We start from the raw sequence: 18,434 nt of genomic DNA, 5'->3' as shown, positions 1-18,434 counted from the left end.
CAAATGGGAACAAGTGTATTATTCTTCTGCTGTTGTTTGCACTTAATTCAGTACTGCTGGTCTTGTAGTTGGTGTATCTGTTGGTGTTGCAGGTGGGATATGGAGAAAGATGAGATACAGTTTGAGATTTTATGGTATCCAGAGTGACCTACTGGGGAAAACTGGCTTGTAGGAGCAATGGTGGTTGGGCAGTGCTGCACTATAGAGTTATGGAAGTGGTGTAGAAGAGGTGAGTTCTGAACACATACAGCAAAGAAAAAGTTCTGCAGGTTCTGCTGAGATGGGCGGCCTTACGTGTGACCGTCCTTTAATTCTCTCCTTCCTTCCCAGCATGTTTATTGAAGTTTTCCCAAGGTCTGGATGCAATTTTGTTATATTTCAGTATTGAACGTTTGCTGGATTAGAAGTGATAAAGCTGAACTCAAACTAACAAAATGAAGAAAAATCCCCAAAGAAGATGAGACTTTTTCTTTCGTTGGTAAGGCCAAAGTATTGGCTTCCGTTTCTAACTTCTGGATCAGTGATGTGTTGATACAAATTGCCAGGAACGAGGCTGCAAATTTGGGTGTTGCATAATAGATTGAGCCTGTAAATTGTAGAAGCATGACAAACTGGTATATATATTAAATTTGTTTAGAAAGCTCTGTTTTGTGAGGGCAGAAAGCAGTGCCATCACCTGAAAATTTCCGGATGCGATTTGTAGGTTCTGAAGTTGTTCAGTAAATCATACTTTTGTTCAGCAGGGCAGAATTTACAGCGTTGTCAGAATAGCACCATCTGAGAGCTCCCATTCTGTTGTTAGTGCTGGAGCTGCCTTAATCGCCTGTGTGCCACGTGTGCAGCCTTACCTGAGAAGGGTCAAACCTCGGGATGTGGATGTGTCCTTTTGAATCGGTGCCCACTGCCTTGCAGCCAGAAATAGAGATGTACCTGTGTGTGGGCTGCTGCCCGCCTTTCCTTCCTACTTCAGATCTTGTCCTTTTGAAAGCACTGGGCTGCTCTCTGAATACTGAGGTTGATCACTGCTGTTTCTCTGAGTATGTCTTTCAAGCCTTCATTTACACCTTTGAGTGCTTAATAGCAGGAGGAATTTCTGCAAGGCCCAGGGTGGATCAAAATGAAAATGATTCACATCAACATGCCCTTGTTTCAGAGAATTGATTGTGATTTTCTTTTGGATTTAGAAAAGCCTTTTTTTCAAGGGGATAACTGCAGGAATCTGTTACAACATTTATCTGCTGTTGGTGTTGAGTTTTTTTTTTTTTGTAGTACAACTGGTGACTTTTTTTTCCTTCCTGGGCAGATCTATTGCTGTGCTGTACTTTGTTAAAGCACGTAAATACGTAACTTAGCCTTTGCTTAGGCCTATTCTGTCAGTTTTTGTGACTTCTTAGAAACTTGCAAATTGATGAAGAGCACGTTTCTTATTTGCCATGTCAAGCTATAATCAAAGAAATGAGGTTATTTGGTGCATCACACCTTTGGTTTAGTTGTTGCAGTGTGCTGGATACATTCATGAAGACTTCAGTATTAAAAGCTAGGAAGAAGTGCTGTATCCTTAGTAGTGGAATGAATTGATGCTGTTCTTTGGGATTTCAGAATTAGAGAGGTTAGGTTTTCAGAAGCGACAGATTGAAGGCTGAACAGAACTGTGGGTGGAATGCCCGCTGGATGGGGCAGGAGGAGAGCTTGCTCCCTGCTGACACCTCTAACGAGTGCGCCTGCAAATGCTGCGTCACTGACTTCCATCTGAATGTGTATCTCAATATTGTATTTGTTTGAAATTATCAGAGTGGCTTCAATCGGATTTTGGGATAAATTGGCAAAACTTCAATTGAATTGAATTGGAAATTAAACTGGGAGCCTTGGCCTTATGTGCATGGCTCTGGGCTGTGTGAAATACCCCCTCTGAACTTTGGTAGCTGTGAGTAAATTGGGAGTGCCTTGTGTTTCTGCCACTGCTGTTCTTTACCAAAGAAACAAGCGAGGGTCTTCAGTTACTATGGAAGGAGGAGATGGCAGTGAGTGCTTCCTGTAGATCAGCGCTGGGCTCCCATGTTGGGACGGGCTCCCAGCCAGGCTGAGGGAGGATCTCCGGTGTGCTCAGCAGGCTGTGCCCAGGGGAACTCGGAGAAGGCTCAGCTTCTGTCCCCAAGCTCAGCTGCTGCTGCTGGGCTCCGGAGTGATTTCCGTCTTCTTGATCTGGTTGGCATCAGCCAGCGTCTTTGGTTGTGAGCTTAGAATACTTTAAACTATGGCAAACTGTGTCATTGGGAAAACTTTACCTCCTTAAGGGACTGGGAATGGGCATGCATACTGAGGCTGCTGTAAGGATGAAAAAGTGTCCTTTTAAAAGAGCAAACCGAAATACTTCTGATCAGAAGTACTGTGCACCAAGCCCCACATGCACGGTTTGAGGCTGTCAAGTGGGGCTTCTCAGAGAAGGTGCAGAACCAGACTGATGGCAGCACTGCTGTGAGGATATGGCAAATGGCTTTATTTCTGGATAAAGCCAGCGTACAAATAATTGCAATGTGTTAAATGGGATAGAAGTGCTAGTGTTTGAGATGGCTTTGTAGAGCAAGGGTTTCTTGTTCCTTAGGCAGTGAAAAGCATAAGACACAGAAACAACTCCAAACCTCTGATAAATGATTGCAGCTGTACAGTTTCATGCAATTAAAGAGTATAGATGTTGGACTGTTTGGTAAATAGTCTCTTCTGTAGTGCAACAGTATGTAAACCTGGATTGTTACTGAGCCAATGGCAGATGCATCATTATTGTGCCATTATTGTTTCGTCCGTTTATTACATAACAGCGTAAGTTCTGTGTGTCTGTTAGTGCTAAATACCTCATACTATTCTATTACCAAAAAAAAAGGAAAAAGGAAAAAAAGAAACAGCCTTGACTAGGTGTGACTACAATAATATCTGCAGTGTGCTCTGCTTGGAGATGAACCAGGGCCTGGGATTTGACGTGTCTGACACGAGTGGAAATAGTTGTGCAAGGTGGAGTATTTTGACAAGCGTGTTGATTTGATATTCCTGGCTCAAGAATTTGTCAGTTGTTTTCTTGGTTAATGAACCTGTTTTAGCATGATCACAAAAGAAAGCAGGAAAATGCACAGCCCTCCGTTATGGTCTATCAGTAACAAAAGAACTAGAAATCTGCATATCAAAACTGAAAGGTATTGACTGTATTTTGGAATTTTATGTATGTATTTAAACTTGTAGACACTTCCTGCATTTTTATTTTAAAACGGAGTGTTTGAAAGCTGACCCTTGTGGGCAAGTCTGTGGATGCCTTTGGAAATCATTGTCAGCAGCCAAAAGCACACAGGGAGCAAGTAATTTCAGTGATAGTAGCCATCCAGTGTCCTAAAAATAAACTTTGGATAAGCTTTCTGTCTTTCACATGTTGGAAGATTAAGTAGATAAGTTTGTTTTAATTGAGAGTAAAGGGTTGACATTGTTCTTTTTTTCCCAAGACCAGTACTGGAGGACTTCCAGTCTTCGTGCTTGCTTTGATCAGTGCAGCAGATCCTGTTGATAATTGTGAGTTGACTTGGAGGAGTAAGCCAAGAAAGCAGGGCCTTTTTCGTGAAGACCAGACAGCAGTTGGAGAGAAATTCTGCAGGCAGTCTCAGAGGCAAAATTCTGTAAATGAAGTTCCTAAATGGTAAAATCCTATCTTCAGCCTAATCTAGTCTGAACGGCAGGATTTGCCGGATGTGCAGCTCAGCCAGTTTCAAATTCCTGGTGTGAAACAATTGAGATAAGAATCAAAAAGTAAAGAAAGGGAAAAGACTGAGATCAAACACTGTGCTAGATGTGTCCTGAGGCAGAATTACTCCTTTCCCAGTCTTTCCAAGTCTTTCTTAAAATAACAGAAGTCCCATAGCATAGGCTATTTCCTATAGCAATTTTCCAGTTGCACAGTTTTATTTTGGGGAAGCTTTTCCTGGTTATTTAACATGTGTTTCCAGTTACAGCATCTTCAGTAGATCTATCTAAAGCCTGGATCTCTTCTTTCCCTTGACTTCTCCTCTGAAATTGCCACGTCTGTTCTCCTGGTCGGGGAAGCTGGGTTGCTTCCCTGAGCTCACATCCATTAATGGCTTCCTGAGTGATCAGCTGGGCTTTCACCGAGCTGAAAAACCTGCTCAGTGTACAGAGTAGGAAACAGTTCCATTTTTGTACTGATTTTGAAATTGACATAACATACTTCAAATTGAAATAACATACTTGACAAAACTTTTTTTTTTTTTTTTTTTTTTTTTTTCCCCACAATGCTTTTGGAAACAGCGTCAATTCTCGAGAAAAGCTTAAAGCTTAAATTTAAGTAATTCCTGATGGCATTGATACATCCTTTACCGTTGTCTGTTAGGACAGATGTTACAGGGAAAACAAATGCTATTAACCCTGTGTACAGGAAGCTCTACTGAAGAGGAGAAGAGAAAATAAGAGTGGAAAGGTGAGACACTGAGAAGAGTATTAGCCAGTTTGCGGTGGAGATAAGATTTAGAAGTTGATAGCTTCCTGAATAAAAAGTGGCACACAAGAAACAGAATTCTTTGAGGTGTGAAGTCACAGTAGGTGCATGTTGGCTGATACTCTTTCAAGGATAGTCTTGAAATGTTACAGTGTTCTTTTAAATAACATGCTAGGTTATAGTCTCTATTCCCCATTCACTTTTCTAGGTGAACGCTTCCAGTGTGCCGAGGGCTGTTTTTTGGTGATGTGTAAGTGCTGTTTTTCCTCCTTGCTGTCCTGTCAAATGGTAACACTGGAAGGATGGGAAGTGAAGGAGAGTTGGAAATGCAGTGGGAGACTTCAATTAACGCCATGCCAAGTGTGCAGCTGGATGAAAATGTACCATGGAGACCAGGTGTCTCTTTCATGCAACTTCTGGGTGTGGAAAAGTTGTGGCATGGGACTGCAGCTGTCCTCTGCAAAGCCTTGAAAACCATGGAGAGGATGAATAGGATCCGAGGTTCCTGCTCTCTTGCAGTGATGGCAGGTTACTCTGGGAAGAGGCAGATGTGTGAATGAGCAAAGGAACAGCCTGCATCTTTCATTGCACAGCAGGGAGCAGATTTGTAAAACTGCTTATGAGGAAAGGTATGTGTTCAGTGTTTGTGGGAATGAACAAGTTAATGGAAGGTAATTCTGTTGACATTACTAAATACTGAATTACTAAAGCTAAGCAAATTGTGCTCAAAGAATTCATCTGAGTTGAAAATAGCTGGAGGCTAGGAGATAATTTAGGGGACTAGATTCTGTGCTCGTGCTGTTTTGACTCTTCCTTCAGGCATCTGCCTTTACATCCCTTCTGAAGGGAGGTGAGGGCTGGGGATCCCCAGGGTGGCAGTCCTGAAGTTCTCATTTGGGCCCTTGGAATTTCTGCTGGATGGAATCTTTTGACTCGTACAAAGGAAGGTACAAGGTGCTGGGCAGCTCGCTTTGGCAATCTCCTTCTCTTTTTTCAACTGTCTGCAAAGTAGCACAGTAGGTTTCTGATTGTGCTTCCGTCTGCTTGCAGGAGGAACGACTGCTGTGTGTGGCTCTGCACAGGCAGTACATAGTTTAGAAGGGCTGTACGATGAGGCATACGTCTACTTATGGAAGGACATTCAACAGGTTTTTCAGTGAAACAAAAATACTGACTTCAGTCATTTTGGCAATGAATGAACTTGGCTTTTTTTGGTGGTGGTGGTTTTGTTTTATGTTTTTTTGCACTCATTTGCAGTAAGAAAAGCTATTTGCCTGCAGTAGGAAAACCCAACACAGTTGAAAATTTAATTGCTGTAATTAATCGCATTTTTAGGGAGAGCTTTTTTTAGAACTGGACCACGTAGGGTGAGAGGTGCACAGTATCCCTGTAACAGCTAACTGAATGTGTAGGTAACCCTGTTATATCACTCCTTCCGGCATACTGGGTTTTGTTGTTGTTTTGTTGTTCCCAATTAATCATAGCCTCAATCCTGGGACCTCTGTGCTGCAGCTCTGTGTCCCCATGCTCGTCAGATCCTTCCAGTGTCGCTGATGATTCAGGTACACTTGTTTTCCCTGGTCGTGCTTAGATCCTGCTGTTCAAAAAGCTAGGTGAAGCAGTGGCATGATTAGATTAGTTTAATGCTGGTGTTGATTAATGGCTTCAATTGTTTTATTTAATAGACACTATTCTCTTTGACCACACTGCTAGTGTAAATATTTGCTGGGTTTTTCTGTAGGCTGCTTATTCTGTGGAACAAGTTTCAGTGTCTTTTACCACATATGTAAAAGTGTGATAGTAATGCAAATATTTCCCATGTTCCATCAGTATGGCAGGCACACATCGGGGTCTAAAGCAGACAGTCTGTTTTAATACTGGTTTTGTCTCTGCTGTGATCTTTGTTGCCTAATGCATCATTCTGTTCTGCTGTGAGCTGCTGTGCTGGGATTCCCAGGCCTGAGTAAGGCAGCAGGCAGCCCCTGGTAACAGAGGTGTGTTTTGATGCTGTAGCTGCAGCTCTGCTCATGAGCTTCTCCCTTCCAGGGCTGCATCCCCAGTGACCCCACAGCGTGGTGGCTTAGGGAGCCAGGAGGAGAATGCAGAACGTAGGGAGATGTACACAAAATAGACCTCAGCAGTAAGGAGCATGCTGTGGGCTCAATATCAGCAAGACATGGAGCTCTTGGCCGGCGTGTGAGGCGAGTGGCTGCGGTGGGACTTCTAGTTCCCGTTGGCATCAAGCTGTCTGCGAATGCTTGTTCTGCAGCAGAACCCACATCGTGCTGTACTGCTTGAACATTCTCTGCAGGTCTTTAACTTGGCTGAACACGCAGATTGAGCTTTTGCTTGGAATGATACTGTGTTGGACTTTAAGTTGTCCGAAAGGTAAGGGGAGTAGCGATGCTGATGCTGAGAGAAGCGCAGCAACAGCCCCAGTGGTGGTTACCATCTGTAGGATTGGAAATACCACGATGTTATGTCCTCTTGTTACTTTCAGGGAATTCCTTATTCAGACATTTCAGCAGCACTTCCAAATGTGATATCTACCTGTGACGTGCATCCCACCTCCCAAAGCATGGCACACTTGACAGAGTTCCGATGAATTCAATGAATTAGATTATTTAAGAAGAAATGAGTCGAAGAAGCATGTAGAGTGGTACCCTTGCCCTACTCTAGCAATTTCTGGTGCTTTCTGCGGTGGACTGTTTCTTCTGCAGCACCACAGTGAGTCCCAAAGCAAAGGAACATCTTGTCTGCCCTGCCTGTTTTCAGATATGGAGGACACCGGGAGCAGAAATCTCAGTGAGAAAGGTCTTTTATCCAAAGCTGCCATTTGAGCTTTGTTCCGTACTGAGATTACAGACCTGTTTAGAAGCCCTGGTAACCTTGTTATCAGTTCATAGGAACAGGTTCCCGTGCTGGCAAAGGAGGGGATCTCTGCCATCCAGCCGTGATGCTGTGCTGGAAGTCACTGGTGGTTGTTGCTGCTGAGGCTGTTTGGGAAGTGCTGTCACAGGGAAGAGACTCTTCCTACCTCCAGGAGAGTGAATTAAACACAATTTGGAACTTTTTTTTTCTTCATTTTTTTTTTTTCCCCCCTGTGGTGAATTTAAATTTTGTTTGTATTTTTATTCTAGAACTGAGATACATTTGTCAGTGAATCAACATCCACTATTTTCAGAAGAGAACAAACAAGCAGCACAAATTAAATGTATGTGGGGTTTATATGGATGCATGGTGGTCAAGTACATGGCAGTGTAGAGGTGGGATTTATGGCACATCGTGCTCAGCACTTGGAGCAAGAGCTGTTGGAACAACAACCATTCATTCTCTTCCCACCCTCGGCTGGGTTATACTTTGTTCTCTAGGATTTTTAACTTCCAGTTTGTGAATTGGGTTACTTACTAATGAATTTCATTTAAATGACTTGCAAGTGAAATTGTGCTGCAGCGGGGCTCTTCCCCTGCCTTCCCTGATGGTACAAACTAATTGGTATTGACAAGATTACTCTGGTGCTTTATGTGTTTTTAATGGGGCTGGCCAGTACGGTTTCCTTTCCAGCAATTGAGCTTCCTTTCCTTTCAGTATGTTATAAGCAATCTTCTATGATTCCCTCAGTTTTGGGCTTTTAAAGAAATTTTCGTTAAACGTGGAGGCAACTGCTGCCATGCTGCAATATTGTCTTGCTTTAGTCTTGGTTTTGTGTGCTTATCATAGCACAGTGAGTGCTGCGTTGTGCACTTTGAAAGGTGCTTGTATATCTGGATTCTGTTTTCTCCAGAGCAGTTGTGCAACTTTTGTGTGTGTGTTTGTGTATGTATATACATATTCATCTAAAAGTCCAGAAAGTTGGCTTGCATCTGTGTTTTCCAGATTTCTTACGTAATAAAGACCTAAAACCAGAACCAAGGTTAGGAAATGGAGATTTCTCAGTTAATTGGCAGAGGAAAGCTGCTTCAGATGGAGCTCAGGATCAGACAGACACCTCACTGGGGATCTCTGAGTACCGAGTGTGATCCCACGTGGCCTCGCATGCAGTGCTGTGATGAGCCCCTGAACGGTCTGGTTGTGATGCTGGGCCTTCCCTCTGGCTTGGCCCTTCAGCAGCCCCGGGCTGGCTCATGCTTGGCAGCACCAGCCCAGCTGCAATTAACCACGTGATGACCATTTTTAATGCTGCCTTGTGTGCGGTCCTCATTTATTCTTTACCATTTTCCCTCACTTGTCCATATTTGTTTCTCTTCTTGACTTGGTCTTCTTGACTCCAGTTGGTTGACCTTCATGACTTGTGATAAATCTGAATTCAGTTTCTCTCTTAGATGCAAAAGCAGATGTTATTGCAGAAGTACTGGGCTGGTTTCTTTAAAAATCCCATAGATTGCAGTGAAAGTGTGATTACAAGAAGTAACTTTTGATTTTCTCTGTTTACGTTCCAAGCGTGGCAATGGCAGAATCACCACTGGTTTTGTATATGCCTATTAACCAAATGAAAGGAAGGATTCAATGCAGTGATTAGTTTTCAATTTAGGCTTTTAAAGCTATTGTCTGATGCTTTTTGCAGCCTAGTTACTGAGGGGAACATCCAGGATTTAGTTATTTTTAATTCTGTTTTGATTGGGACGCTCTGCAGATACTGAAGCCAGATGAAGGTGGGTCACTCGAGGAGAATTGAGGAGGAAAGAGCTGTCCTTGGAAGGCCTTTGTAATTCACAGAGCACAGCATTTAATGAGCAAATTTGTTATTAAAGCTCAAATAGCACAAAAGTCTCAGAAAGCAGTATAAACATTGCTGTCCTAAGAGGATTAGAAGAAAAATCCGAGCACGCAAGTGGAAATGGGGAGTGGCAGCGGCTCTGCTCGCGCTGAAGATGATGAGCATTTCCAGCCTCACTGCTGGTTTGTCTTGGTAGCACACCATTATGACTCGGTGATGATGACAGGCCGAGATGCTGATAGCATGAGCTGCCATTTTGGTTTTGTTTTTAGCTAGCAGGTGTGGGGAGAGCCTTGCTGGTGGGGTGGTCTGTGCGGTGCGGGCAGAGCTGGCCAGAGTGTGCTGCCAACCCCGGGATCTGGCAGGATGCACTTCTTCCTCAAGTTGTATTTCTTCTTAGGTTGAGAGGAGTAGTCCAGTCAAACTGAAGGTGTTCAAAAGAAAACACCAACAAAAACAAAAACCACAAAATCCTGCTTTCTCGGAGAGGAGGGATCTAAAGGCAGCAGCTGATACTCTCTGCACAGGTGTGTCTTATCAGCCTCAAGGACATTTAGTGGGTTATTTTTAAATGTTGGGTAGTGTGGCTGTTACTACACCTGGTCACCTGGTCAAATCAGTGTAGCAGGTCGGCTATAAAGAGAGCGAGTCTAAAATCAATACATTACAGCTGTCGCCTGCTTTATTTCAAGGTATGTGCCAAATAACAAATTCCAATAGGATAAATTGGGAAGGAAAAATCTGCTGACAACGCAGAGTCGGTGCTCAGCACCGGGCTCTGAAGAAGGACGTCCCAGTGTTTTCCAAAAGTCTGTGTCATTTCAAGTGCTCCTCTTTAAAATCAGAGCCACAGCAGACAAGGAGGAGTGTAGCAGAGTCAGGGAGCTCTTGGTGTACTTGCTTCTCTTCTTCCAGATTTTCCCATGTCCCTGTTCAGTTCAGATGTAAGGCACAGGTGAGGAGGCTGGGCATCCAGCCTGGCCATGAGGTGTGCGGGCAGTTGGGGTGGTGGGCACTGAAGAAGGCCTTTCTTCATTGGAAGCGTTTGTGCAGTTGTTATTTGATTTATGTTTGACATGTTCCTTTGCAAGCGAAACAACCTGAAGGACATGTTGCGTGGAGCTCTCCTCCATCGTGTGCGAGACACAGACCTGACACTGATCTATCCTGCTTTCAGATGAGGAGGGCAGATATTGGTTGTTTCTTCTTGTTTTTAAGGAAAACTCCAGTTGTTGGTAAATAACGTTTGTTTATGGGATTTGCTGAGCGAGCCCACGAAGCCTTTTCTTCCGTGCTGCCCTGCAGCCCTTGTGGCAGGGAAGAACACTGTGACCAGCCCCATGTGGGCCAACGTGCCCCTTGGCAAGGGCAGCTCTCCTCTACTCATGTACATAGCTACTGCCCTGCCAGCACAGCCAAGGAACGGAAAATGAGCATGTGTGCAAATTCTTTCAATTCCCCACATACTCGCATTCTTCAGCATCCTCTGCAGCAGCTCCTTGTGCTGTTAGGTTCTGCTTGCCCTGACGGTGGGTTCAGACATGGGTTTGTAATCAACCGTTTCCTACTGATTGACTTTGGGAATGGCACTTGAGAGCAGTGTTAGTCACGAGCCCTGAAGGTTCTTTACTTGCTGTAAAGGTTTTTGAATAGCTTGGAGATGTTTTGTTTAATCTAAAACCAGACGGATAATGCTTTACTGGTCATCCATGTCCTTCTGTCCCTCTTTCTGCTCTTGGAGTGGGTGATGAAATTATTTCCTAATAAGAAAGGTAGTGTGCAAGTACTTGCATGGTGAGCAGCCATGCATAAATGTTGGTATGAGTAAAAATAATTCACTGGTGCTACATGGAAATGGTTACAGCCCTGCATGGAGTCCACACACACTCACACACTTGGATGTGGAAAAGTGTTTGCCTGTACTTACCTATTTTATTGTAGGATGCGTGAAACAATTACCAGGGGAATTTAAAGAAAACAGTGGCAGTCTTATGTTAGTATGGGAGGTTTTGGACTACATTCTTCTGCTTTGGAAGATGGGAAAGATTTCTTGCAAGATTTCTGTTGTGTGCATATTGCCAGCTTCGGGCAATCAGTGCGAGCTGCTGGCTCAGGCACTGAGCTCACTGCAGAGCTCTGGGCTCTCTGGTGCCTGGGCACACCTGTGGCCGTAAACCTGGTTGCCCAGCACAGAATGTGGTAGGAAAACAGCTTGGATTTATTTATTTATTTATTTATTTATTTGAATTGCTGCTTCTCAGTGGATGTAATCATTTTGTAAAAGAGGTTCTCTGTCAAAGCACTGCAGTGTTAATTTTTATGTGGGGCTTTCAGGGTGTTTAATGTCCATTGCTGAAGTTTATTTCCGGAATGGATTTGGCATGGGCAAAAGGTTTTGGGAGCTGCCTGCTGTGCCTGGTTAGCATCCCACAGTCTTTTGTGGAAAGTTAAGGCAAATCCAGACATGAGGGCTTTGATACAGGTGGTGGTTTGTGCTCCTGATTGGGTGCAGTACTGCTGAGGTCAGGCGGTGGTGGTGCTCACTGACCAGGCAGTGCTCAGAGGTGGGTGCTGCAGGCTCCCCACAGGGTGCTGTATGATGGGGCTCTGCAGGTGCAGGCAGAACACGAGTTTGGTGCCAGGAGCAGTGGGGTGGGCTGTGCTGATGTTGTACTGTGTTAATGCTGCTGTTCTCAGAATAATAAATACTAATTTTTCCTATTTGTCTCCTTGTTTCTTTCAGCATCACCCCTCTGTGGCAAGAGACACCTGAAAGGAAAACTTCTGCATATCAATGCACTGCCAATGGTAAGTACCTTTTTAACTGAGTTAGCAGTGTGGTTTCTTATTGCAAATACACCGTAGGTCCTCTTCTGCCGCAGACAGTACTTTCAGAGTGACTGTGGTGGTGGTGTTTTTTTCCAGTACACAAATTGATTTATTTTTTTTTTTTCCTAAGAAACATCTAGAGCTTTATTCTGTTTGACAGAATATTGAAGTTGTTTCTCCTTTACCTTGTGGAAAGTAGGGCAGCATGTTAATCTTGAAGCAAGGAGTGTGACTTGAGAATGACATAGCTCATCCTGCTCGTAGCTGGTTTTGCTTCCTCTTTTGGCCAAAAGCCTGTTCTGGGCAAGTTGTAGGTGAGATGAGTGCTCTGTTGACCCCCTTGGGGGGGGGGCTCTCTGCTTCTTATTTCAATGCTAACAGCATCTCCTATTACAAATGTACACAGTGTCAGGTGTATTTTGCTTCAGTGCATTTGACAGAGGAAGACCAGTGAAGTTAAAGTTCTCTCTAGAAATAGTCTTGGTTGGTGTGATCTTCTTACTCCCATCTCTGGAATATTACTGAATGTTTTGGATGGCTGGAAGGTGATACTTGCAAATTGTCATTATGGTGTATTTCTGTATTCTAACAGTTGTGTAGGTGGAAGGCAAAGGTGAGTTCTGAAGACTGAGTTCCAATTCTGAGACTGGAACTTAATCTGTGACTTTGATTAGATTCAAAGTCTCCTTTCAGCAGTTCTGAGTTTTAGGTTATCACAGTGAGCTGCGTTATGGGAGTGTCAAATGCAGCACTGGACTTAAGAACTACATACAGGAAGTGTCAGCCTGCATTTCAGGCATGTCTAGGTCATTATGCTCAGTGCTAAAAGGATGGTGTTTCTAATCACAAGGTGTGAAACTCAGTTTGGGATCTGAGAGCTGAGTTGATTTGTGTGGGCGCTGGGTCTAAAGAGTACGTTGTAGTTTCACCAACAGCTTAACAACTCTGCTTTGTCCCGTGAAAAAAGTTTGAGAGAGTTTGGGTGTAACTGATTCCTGGGAAATGCAGTCAGTGAGCCTGTTGACTGTGGGACATCACGGGGTGAAGAGTAATGCAGCACGTGTGATCTACACAAGAGTTTGTGCCCTTTAATACCCTGATGTTTAAGCTCAAACTTTGCAGATATAAACTGCGCTTTATTTTTGCTTGGGATGAATTTCAGCTGTAAGGAACAGAGCTGTGGAGTAAGAAGGTGCCAGTTGTACCTGGTCACATAGCCTGGCATTTTAATTGCCTGAATGTGAAACCAGCAGTGCCCTCGGACTCTTCTGTTGCTGCTGAGTTTTCACTGTGCTGTTGACCTTTTCCCAACAGAAGGCTTCTCTGATTTCTTTTTATTTTGTGTTAGTTGTGCGTGGTTTTAGTTATGACTTGAAATTCAGGTCTGTGTTGCTGCTTCTCTTAAAAACGTGACTCATTCCGTATTAACCTAGTCCTTATACTTCATAAAATTTTAAAGTACTCAGAGACTCTATTTGAAATGTTGCTGCGTTTTGCCCTAATTTTCCCTCTACAAATTATGTTAGAAATTCAGAATTGTACTCTCTCAAGGGCATGTTGTTACAGGGATCGTAAAACATGCTCAGCTGTAACGTGTAGCAAAGTGAAATAGTTTCTACTTTTGTTTTTGTTTTTTTTTCTTCTGTTTTAAAGGCTGCTTTTACTATAAGGTGGCATATTTCATTATTCCAGAGATTTCTAAACAATTACTCATCTCTTGATTAACTTTGAAACAGTTTGAATGTGGATTTAAGTGCCAAGCTAGACACCTTCATCACCATCCCAAAGTAAGGACAGCATACTCCAGATCGTAGTAAAATACAACTGTCGTGGGTTTTAATTATGTTATTATTCTCTTTGATGTGTAGACAAAGAGTGGGACAGGGGCTGACCTGCAGAAAGCAGTTTGTGCTCTTCTCACAGCGTTGGTTTCATTTGACTACCCATGTTCAATACGTGTTTTTCAATCAGAAATACGTTTTTGATTCCCGTGAGAAATGATACGAGCATTTTGATCAGTCTGCTAATCATGACTGTTAGTTCCATTTCTTGCAAGTCAAAAAAAAAAACAAAATAACCACACCAGCACTAAAGTGCAGAAGTTGTACATCCTCTTTTGTTTTTGCTTTGTTTCATTTTAAAGGTGAATGAAAGATGATGTTAATTTTTTGTGTGTGCGTCAGATAGGTTGTGTTAACACATAGGGTACAGTATTAGTTCATTCTTAAAAACATACCGGAATTGTTGGCAGTTTTTGTAAAAGCATGTATTTATATTGTGTTGAAGCCTTTTAAAGTGGAGTATGGCTGTGGTTAGTCGGTGTGGATTGGCCTCTTAAGGGAAAGTTGCGAAGTTAACAAAAAAAGGCTTTGTGAGGAAGGCAGATAGGTGCATAATGCAACGTTTTCTGGGATTTCAGAGGTTAATTTGGAGGCTTCTAACGGGGTGCCTCAGGTCACAAGGGTTAACGAATGTGTTGGAAATAAAAATGAAAGTCTTGGTCCTTTGGCCTAGAGGCAAGATGGCATCAGATTTTCCATAAAAGCTTTAGCAAACTATTATTATTATTTTTGCAGTGTGATGGAAAAGCTAGCTTACCCAAGAGGTATTTTCCGTCCTACTGTGCAGTGAGTTTTGGAGGCAGGGCAGTTTGCCTTGCTTTCTTTTTCTTCCTTTCTTTGCCTATGTGTGGGTATGTGTACGTATAAATACATGGAGCTATATATGAGTATTTTTGTTTATATTCATGTGTATGTATTTATATATATGACTAATTTGAATAGAATGGTTCGGTTGGAAGGGGGTTGTCAAAGCTTGTCTAGTCCAGCAGCCTGAAGGAGCGCACAGAAACTAGAAAGCTACTGAAAACTGGCAAGCATTGGGTTTTAGCATTGTATGGCAGCTTGCTGTGATGGGTTTAATTCGGTAGGAATGGTAGAGCAGCTGTTCTTATGTGCAAGAGACTTGTTCAGAAGAGCTTTGCAGGCACCAAGACTCTCATGGCGGGAAGTTCCATGAGTGCAACACTTCAGCATAATTAACCTGACAGGTTTTGCCCAGAAACAGCAAGAGTGGTTGGAGGATGGGCAGGAGAAGCACTCCTCTGAAGAAAATGCATCTACTGACAGGATTAGAAGATATCTGCAAAAACCTCCCTGAGATTGTGAGGGATCTTGCTCTTGCAACTCTTCTGTGGTGCTGTCTGTAGAGTCTTCCTGTGATCTTTCTGCTCCTTCTAAGGCAGCAGAGGGAGTGAGTGAATGTAGTTTTCTGGCAGTCCGTTTGCTTAAAATGCCCAAGGGCAGCAGGAGGTTGTGCCAATAACCTCAGAGGCCCACAGGGAAGTATGGTGCAAAGGGAAGTGAAGGATTACTGGTAGTTGCCCTGGGTCGGTATGGCAGGTTTGGCTCAAGTCAGGGGAGTGGTAATAGGTGTGAGTGTGCGAGTGCTGTTCTTGCTGGAGGTGCATGTTGTGTCAGAATCACAAACAAATGGTACAGCTGAAGTTTGGTTTTTCTGATGTTAAAAACAGGGGCCCTTGCTTTGAAGGGATTTGAAACTTGGAAGTCCTTAAGATACTGCTAACATGATGTGAATAGTTGCTTTAAAGTAAATAGCTCTACAAGACTAAGTGGGCTTAGTAGTAAGACTACTTCAAATGCATGTGTGTATGCATGCATATAACTTCAGGTGTAGGAATGGTTCTTTTCAGATGTAAGTGAGAAACACTTATGTGCGTAAAGCTAACCAAGCTTGAAAGTGTTTTCAGTGGTAGAGCCTACAAATGCTCATGAAATTTACTGCTGAAGGTTTTGGCTGTACAGCTGATGGAGTACACCTTTAAAAGGAAGTTATCTATGTGTGTATTTGTAGCAGTTTTTGAACTAGTCTAAACTGAGTGATGACATGAAATTTTGGACTGTTCTGCTCCTTCTGAAATCAATGGATGCTATTATCAACAAAGAAAGGTGGAGTGCAGTGGTTTTCTTGTCTGATAATTGGTTACAGCTGAAAAAATATATTTCAGAGTGTTCATCCATAAATTCTCTTTATTGGATCAGCATGAATAAGCTGACATAGTGGTATATGTGTTGAAGAGGAAGTGCTGGTAATATGATATAGAGGAAGTATTGACTTTATTGTGAGAGGGTGCATACTGTGATAAGAATTAAAAGTTTATTTACTGCTGCATTCTGAGACATTTGTGGAGGGGTTCTTAATTATATATATGTATATATATATTTACAAAGAACAAATAAAAGCCACTAGCAGTCTCTGTTTCAAAAGGAAAGCACCGCTTGCCTTTATTTTGCTGCCAGTTGAAGTTTACTTACTGAATGATTCAGCTGAAGAGGAAACCACCGTCCTTAAAAATTACAAGAAGTGGTGGCTCTCTTGTGAAGTCTCATTTGTTGGAGAACTTTCTCTGCTGATCCTGTAGGCATTTTACAGTTCAGAAATAAGCTTTGACTAAGAATTCTCGGCAGAATCATAAATATGTAATTATGTAAGCAGGCAGGATATGTAGCCCCTGGCAGGTGCCCAGTGCAGTGAATCACAAGAGCAGAGGGAACCGGGCCAGCATCAGGCCAGGGGAACGTCCTCTGTAATCGGATGAGGGCCACTGCAGCTCCTTTCCTATTGCCATTCCTGGTTGTTAAATCGTAAATGTACCCAAAAGCAGTCTGCCTTTGCTGCTGTAGGTTGTCTCCTGTTACTGTTCTTCACTATTCTTCCTTGTCCTCTGCCTCCCCTGCGTTGGGTTTTTCTTTGTACTACTTTCCACTGCTTTTGGTTCCTGATTTAATAGCAGTAGTAGTGCAGCTAGCATCAGATTATATCCGACTTGATCGGCGTGCCATCTGTTTTAGAGGGGAGGAAGATCTTGTGTTTCTGGTGTGGGTTTGCTGCCATATGCCAGCGGTGAAGTTGTGCAGCCTGAAGTGACCCTTTTTCTACTCAGTGAATGATTGTAGGGAAGAATTGGAAATGTAGTGTTAAACGTTCCTGTCAGTGACTGCATTTGTTGTAGGACTAGAGGGAATGGCTTCGAGCTGAGCCAGGGGAGATTTAGGCTGGATGTTAGGAAATTCTAGTTTTCTGAAAGAGTGATCATGCACTGGAATGGGCTGCCCAGGGAGGTGGAGTCACCCTGGAGGTGTTCAAGGAACGTTTGGATTTTGTGTTGGGGGACTTGGTTAGTGAGAACTATTGGTGAAATGGGTGGATGGTTGGACTGGATGATCTTGTAGGTGTTTTCCAGCCTTGGTGATTCTAAGATTCTGCACATCTGCAAAGCACGCTGGCTATGAGGCGCACATGGAGCGGGATGTGCAGAGAAAACCTAAGGACGGTCCCTGCTGTCTGAGCATTGAGTGTTGTCTTCTGGAAAGGAGAAGCACTTGTGGCACGAATGTTTCAGGGTGTCACATGTGCCGTCAGGCTGCGATCCCAGTTTCATTGTTGTCATCAGAAGGCTGACACTGGTTCGACTCAACAAAAGTAAAAGCTCCCGTTAGTTTCAGTGGTGTAGATGCTGGGAGATAATGCATGCTGCTGTAGAACAACAGGAAGTCTGTAGGTTGGGGGGAATGGCACTGAACATACACGTGCTTCTGTTAGCTCAGGACGATACCTGCAGTCTGCCGAAGACCAGGTGCCCTCCAGCTGCATGGCCATCAAAGTGGATGCCTGAACAAGAAGCATGCACTTATAAATGAAGGCTCTGTAGTACTCCATAAAAACAGAGTGAAAGATCATAGTAAATGGAGGCTCCTTGTATTCTTCTACCATGATTGTAATGAACGTATTTGGGACGAGGGGTCTGAATCCTACCATCCCCACCCCCCGGTTGGTGTTGATGTAGGATCCACATCCATAAATTGTTTGCATAAATGAAGGGCATGGATGTCAAATGTGAGCCATTATTTGGATTACTTGTCCTCATTAAAGATGTCCATGGCATTTTCCCCTTTCATTTCATTTTTTTCTGGCTATACAAGGACAGTATTTTATTGTGTCCTACCTGTGTGTTAAAATATTCTGTCATACATACGGGTATTTTGACATCTGTTTCAAAAAGAAAAAGTTAAAATCAGTAACGTAAGTGAATTTCAAGTCCCTTGTGAATATGAGGGGACTTCAATAATAAACTGACAAATGGAATTTTATTACAATCAGAATAGCCATTGCACTGCTTCCTTTGAGGTGGTTTTCCTGCGTGAGAGTAGATGGTGTTTCTTGTGAAAGCATCTGTGCTGGTGAAGAGAAATCCAGTAAGGCATGGGAATGTAAGATGGGCTGTGAAGAACCAATTTTAAGTGCTTGCTTATTAATGAATATCTGGAAAAAAAGTCAGCAGTGGTTAAAATGAATAGAGGGCAGCGGATTCTTTCTTCA

At 43.1% G+C, this 18,434-nt stretch overlaps 1 protein-coding gene across 6 annotated transcripts in view; it reads left to right on the top strand.

Annotated features, from left to right (window-relative positions):
* The window catches only part of TBL1XR1 (TBL1X receptor 1), an 85,454-nt gene that overhangs the window by 23,831 nt on the left and 43,189 nt on the right, over positions 1–18,434 (top strand). For 5 of the 6 annotated variants that reach the window (XM_042881300.1, XM_042881301.1, XM_042881302.1 and 2 more), the window contains exon 2: positions 11,950–12,014. The gene's annotated coding sequence lies outside the window, so the exon portion shown is untranslated. Of the gene's footprint in view, positions 1–9,516; positions 9,734–11,949; positions 12,015–18,434 lie in introns of those variants that run through there. The other variant, XM_042881303.1, reaches the window with a different exon arrangement.

Source organism: Lagopus leucura, unplaced genomic scaffold (assembly GCF_019238085.1).
Source record: "Lagopus leucura isolate 7727_CA_CO unplaced genomic scaffold, USGS_WTPT01 Super-Scaffold_100029, whole genome shotgun sequence".
NCBI classification, from domain to species: domain Eukaryota; kingdom Metazoa; phylum Chordata; class Aves; order Galliformes; family Phasianidae; genus Lagopus; species Lagopus leucura.
This window is presented reverse-complemented; position numbering and strand designations above follow the sequence as displayed.